This window comes from Haemaphysalis longicornis, unplaced genomic scaffold, assembly GCF_048455015.1.
Source record: "Haemaphysalis longicornis isolate Haplotype H1 unplaced genomic scaffold, Haemaphysalis longicornis Haplotype H1 scaffold_1, whole genome shotgun sequence".
Classification (NCBI taxonomy): Eukaryota; Metazoa; Arthropoda; class Arachnida; order Ixodida; family Ixodidae; genus Haemaphysalis; species Haemaphysalis longicornis.
The window spans coordinates 71,336,142-71,341,896 of NW_027526203.1; the positions used below are offsets into that span (position 1 = coordinate 71,336,142).

A 5,755-nucleotide genomic window follows, 5' to 3' on the forward strand; every position below is an offset into this window, starting at 1 on the left:
CGAAATGCGCCCCGCCATCTCACGTCGACTCCGGTAAGTAGGTCCGCCATTTTGGTACGGTCGTTTGAAACCGAAACCAAGTAGCAAAACATAGAAGGCGGGCATTGACCGCTCTTCGTGATGGACTACAATGCCGAAGCATTGCTGCGTGCCGCAGTGCACGCAACGAGGAAATACCAGTCCAGATGGAGAAAAGGCACGGGAAGTTCCACGCTCTTGAACGAACTTTCTGACGCGAACTATGCCGGCGCGAGCAACCTTTGTGACACGCTGGGCGCGGTGCGGTGGGAGCGAATATTTGTCATTGGTTCGCTAAGCGTGGTATTTCGTAGTCGCTGTCCGGATGAAAAATACAGCTACGTTGGAGTTCCGTGGTTCAGCCTTTGTATTTTAAATGAAGCCTGAGCGTGCATCACCTATTTATGACTGACAGCGGCGCTCGAGCGGGGAAACAGTACCACACGTTGTCAAAATTGGGCTTTATTTCTTCACTCGTCCCTGTGGCTCTACGCCCGCTTCATTTCATTGTTAAATGGTACCGCTTAGCCTCTACACGAGCCTTTATCTTACCTAGGGCTGTTAACTTTTCTTGCCGCACTACGCCGTCACGGCGCGGTTGAAAATTTCCTCTGTGGCGGGCGCGCACGGTATCGGAGTATGTTGTCAGTATCTTTTCGGTGCATTTAGCCGCGTGTCGTTGCGGAAGTGGCGTACACTGTTTTATGATGATCTGACGTTGGAAAAATTGAGTTTCTGCACTTGGTTCCCGATTTGCCGGGCTGACAGGTTTGTTTACGTCAAGTTAACTTGTTGCCCATTGTCATTTCAGCCACGATGTATTTACTGTCGAATATTTTGCGGATAAAATACACACTCACTCCTCTAGTTTGTCACATACTGCATGCACGCCTCCGACGTAACGATAGTGGCCATTGATGTAGGTAGCTGAGGCAATTTTCAAGTTTTCATTAAAAAAAAAAAACGGCCAGAGTTGCATCAGTCCACCGCGCATCAGCTTGAGTGCTTTTGCTTTTTTTGTATCCACAGTGAAAATCCCAGTAAATTAAAATACTTCGCTGATTCATAACGCGTGCAGTATAGCAAACTGTGGATATAAATGGAACAAAGGGAAGCATTCGCGCACCCCTGCATGCCGCGGTCTAGTAAACACGACGTTGCCCAGCCTCTGCGTGCTCGCGAGATGACCACGGCGTGATGTGGCTTGAATGCTTGATGGTAGCTCATAGGTGACCCTCTAGGTACCATGCCAGTCCTTGTTTCTGTTACTGTGGGGGGTGAGGACAGCAAAACTGAGGCAAAAACCCCATTCCAAAGGCTACCAAGTTTTCTCCCAAGCGCGTGCACGGCACTTTATTGCTGCTCGCATTGCTCCTGCACTCGACGTGCGCCGAACAGACGCATTGGAACAGGAAGGGAGGGCCATTTTCTTGCGGGCTTCTCCAGTCAATGTCTTGGACACTCGCTGGCTTGATGCCCTGCTGTCTCAGACGTCCCCACTGTTGTGGCAGCTGTGCACGCAAGCTCCGGTGGCGCCTCTTTAAAACCTTGGGCTTGCAAGAGGACGAGTAGGTGCACAGCCGCCAGGATGTGGCTGCATGCTCCACTGCAACCCGCCGGGAACTCGCACGCTGCCTCCACAATCTCCCCACTGTCCGTCTCAGAGGTGAGGCACACAACATAGGGCCGGCCAATTTTTCTGTGGGAGCGAAAGCAGCGGCTGATTACATAGATGAGGCCCAACCTGCAAGAACAGAGAGAGTAACAGTAAATAGCACTCAGGGAAGAACAGGACTAGTCCGCTACAGTTTATGCTAAAGGGACAGAGCAGAAAGCAGTGGCCGCAAGGAACGGACTCAAAATGACCAGATTTTGTGTCTTGCTTAACACTGTTGCAAGGGCAATAATCTACACCTCAAACAGCAATGATGTCAAAATTGTTTTTCAAGTTCGAGCGTGCAAGTATCGCTGCATGCTTTGTTAATGTACTTTCAAGAGAAGGAAATTTAACATTTATAAACCTCACCGTGGGTAATGATACCAGCTCCCGCATATTCGTGTTCCTCATAACTTAAGCAAGCAATATTATGATTATCTGGAACTCACTTCCAAAACCTTTCGAGATAAACAGGTAAACATTCGGGCTATACCGATGACCCACCGAATTAAAAAAAAGAATTAGTTCAGTGAGTTCGAGCTAACGAGGTTTTACAGTATTATCTGTTCGGGCACGCTCAAAACATGCGCTTTAGAAACTACCACAACCACCCCACTGCCAAAAAAGGACAAGCCAGACGCACAAACAGATTTTTGCGGCAGGACATGCGCAATAAATAATGAAAACACACACAAAAAAGAAAATTCAAGGCGCATGTGCACTTTTGTAGTTGACTTCGCCGCAAAGCACGAATGCTTTGCGGCAAACGCGCGGGCTGACGACCGTCACGGAAAACGGCCGCAACCTTTCCGTAAACATCTTCGCCAAAAATAATCCCGTAAATTCGACGTACGCCATTTCAATCCACCCACTAGCGGCACGGTCTGGCGATTGTCGCTTTCCTCTTTCAGGGTTACTGCAACAGGGTCCCCGATACGCAGTTGCATGGTAAACAACGGTGAACAAAGTGCTATACAAATGCTCATACCGGTTAACTCGCGTCAATGAAAAAACAAACAAAGATTTACTTACTGCGAGTCGAGCGTGTTTGTCCGCACCGATGAAGGCGAGCAATGCGGCTCGGTGGCTAGGCGGCATGCCCTGCTCCGCTGTCGCTCGGATGGGTCCTTGGCGCGGCACCCCGAGTGGTATGAGCCCTCAGACACAGTCGGCAGCGCAGACGAGTTCTTCGTCCACAATCCGTGGTCGGGACCCGGAAAACGCAGTCCAGTTTGAGCCATACCGCGTTACGTCACCTACTCTTCCACAGTAAACAATACGAGACTTCGCGATCGTCGCCCGTACCAATATGGCGGACGGTCTTGTTTACATCAGTGTTGCTAGATCACCAAGCAATTTCGCATAGGGTCTATTGCGCCAACCGGGAATTTCTTAGTTAGAGGACTGCTAATACCCCCGTGCGTTGTCCGTTTTTCAAGGGTCCGCCTTTCTCGCCGTAGTCAATAGTACACCGAGACAATTTTGGTACCTGAAAACGCCACTATTGCTTTCGTTCCCTGCGATGACGCTGCAGTGGTTCTTCCTCTTAGCCCCTTATCACCTACGAATAATTCATCGGATCCCAAATTGCAGTCTTTTCCTGCTGGTGCAGTTATCAAACCTGACCTTACCACAGAAAAAACCGGAAAACTGTTGACCTTGCTGGCCAAACACAAGGCAATATTCGACTCTCACATCTCGGTTGTGAGGCAGATTTCAGCGGTCACCAATCGGATTGAAACGGATGGTTCCTGCATCGTTCGCTGACGCCCGTACCGTGTGTCGCCTAAAGAGCGCAAAATTATTGAAGAAAACGTCGACGACATGCTGAAAAGAAACATAGTTCATCCTTCCGCGAGTTCCTGGTGATCGCCCGTGGTGATGACCAGGAACTCAACAAAATCACACTAAAAGATGTGTACCCGATGCCTCGGATCGACGATGCTTTAGACACCTTGCAAGAAGCAGAATATTTTTCTAGTCTTGATCTTCGATCCAGATACTGGCAGATCCCCATGCATGAGGCCGATAAAAAAAAACCGCTTTCGCAACACCCGATGGACTGTACGAATTTAATGTCATGCCGTTTGGGCTCTGCAACGCCCCGGCCACCTTCGAGCGTATGATAGACAATGTTCTTCGTGGATTGAAATGGATAACGTGTCTGTGCTACCTCGACGACATTGTTATCTTATCTTCCACGTTTGGAGAGCACCTCCAGCGCCTGGATCAAGTTTTAACTTGCCTCAGTATTGCCGGCCTGCAACTCAATGCAAAAAAATGTCACTTCGCAAGTAAATCGATCAAAGTGTTGGGTCATGTTGTGAGCAAAGATGGAATTCGTCCTGATCCCGATAAAATTGCGGCCGTCAAAAATTTTCACCGGCCCCTCCGTCAGAAAGAGCTTCGCAGCTTCCTTGGATTGACGTCGTACTTCCGTCGTTTTATTCGCAACTTTTCTACAATTGCTTCACCGTTGCACAAACTCTTCGCTGCCAATTCATCATTTGACTGGTCGCAAGATTGTGAAAAGGCGCTTATGACACTCAAGCAGGCCCTCACTTCTCCTGTGCTCAGCCATTTTGATGAAAACGCCCCAACAATACTCCACACTGACGCCAGTGGCCATGGTATTGGGGCTGCCCAGCCGAAAAAAACCATTGGCCGACCAATAATGTTTTAGGCACCCATTGGCGTACCCATTGGCCGGCCAATTGGGCGACCCATTGGCCGTCCAATTAGGCGACCTATTGGCCGACCCATTGGAACGCCAATAGGTCTTCCCATTGGCCGCCAACTTGTTGCACTTTTAGTTGGTTCATCCCACTGCCGCAGCCACTCCATCTGAGCTGCCGCTGCAGTGCGCTGGTTACCTGTATCACAAATACAAGAACTCTTGGAATGAATGAATATCTTTATTGCTCTGTTTGTATACACAGCATGCAGACAGTTCGTCGTTTAAGCAATTTTTCACAGGCCATTGTCCATGCCGCGCTCCGCTCGCCGCAGGCTGGCTGGACCTTCACAAAGTGAGTGGCAAAAGCGAACAATGGGTTAACTTTATAATAAACCGCAGTTTCGCGCATTAAAACAACAAGGCACTGAAATGTTGCGTGGCGTGAGCTCACCTCTTCAACAACGTCCCGTGCATGGCGAACTGCGTTGCGCGGCGATGTCGTGAACCCGTCAATCGTAACATGAACAGCCCTGCAGACAAATTAATTCTTAATAACACCGCTCACGCTATGAGGAGTGAAAATGGCAAGGAAAACTCACATATAAACAGTATACTCACATAAACAGACACGCTTCCTTCGGTGCGAGGCTTAGCGGCGTTCAGCGTAAAGATGCATCTTGAAACACACTGCTATGGGTGTGCGACATCATCGTCGCCACTTCTCACACTCTTGCAGACCACCTTACATTTCCAATGCAGTCAGAGAAGACTGCGTGTGCAACCGACCAACACGCCTACGACCTATGGATTGGATTCGATTGGATTGGATCGGGGTTTTATTTCAAAACAGTTTTGCTACTCGTGTCGGAAAGTTTTCATTAGTGTTTGTTTGTTATGTTTTTTAAGGACTTTATCTTGAATTGCTGATTGTAATATCAAAATTAATTGCCTCATAAATATACATTTGTAAAGGTTGAAGTTCTGAACATTTCTGAAGGTTTCAAATTAAGAGTGAGAGAGAGAATTAAATTTCAGCCAATTGATGTCGTAATTGAATACTATCCAAATACTATCCAAAATGGCTCCCCGATTGGGTCATCATGTTGGAGCAGTCAGTAGTATTAACTTTATAGTTAGAGCCAATGTCCATTTGGACCCATTGGGATTCCATTTGGACCAATTGGGTGGCAAATTGGACCAATTGGTCGGCCAATGGTTTTTTTCAGCTGGGTGTGCTCTTGCAATGCACTGCTTCTTCTACGGAACAAGTAGTTGCGTATGCCAGCCGCACGTTGACGAAACCCGAAAAAAGCTACACCATTACTGAGCAGGAGTGCCTCGCTGTCGTTTGGTCTATTCAAAAGTTCCGGCCCTACTTGTACGGACGTCATTTCACTGTTGTG

At 48.3% G+C, this 5,755-nt stretch overlaps 1 long non-coding RNA gene across 1 annotated transcript; it reads right to left on the bottom strand.

Annotated features, from left to right (window-relative positions):
- Positions 1–4,577: 4,577 nt before the first annotated feature.
- On the bottom strand, positions 4,578–5,142 carry LOC144164530 (uncharacterized). The gene is made up of 2 exons (XR_013321209.1): positions 4,971–5,142; positions 4,578–4,882 (listed from the first exon to the last, which is right to left on the bottom strand). It is a non-coding gene; the product is annotated as an uncharacterized LOC144164530 (long non-coding RNA).
- Between the last annotated feature and the right edge of the window lie 613 nt (positions 5,143–5,755).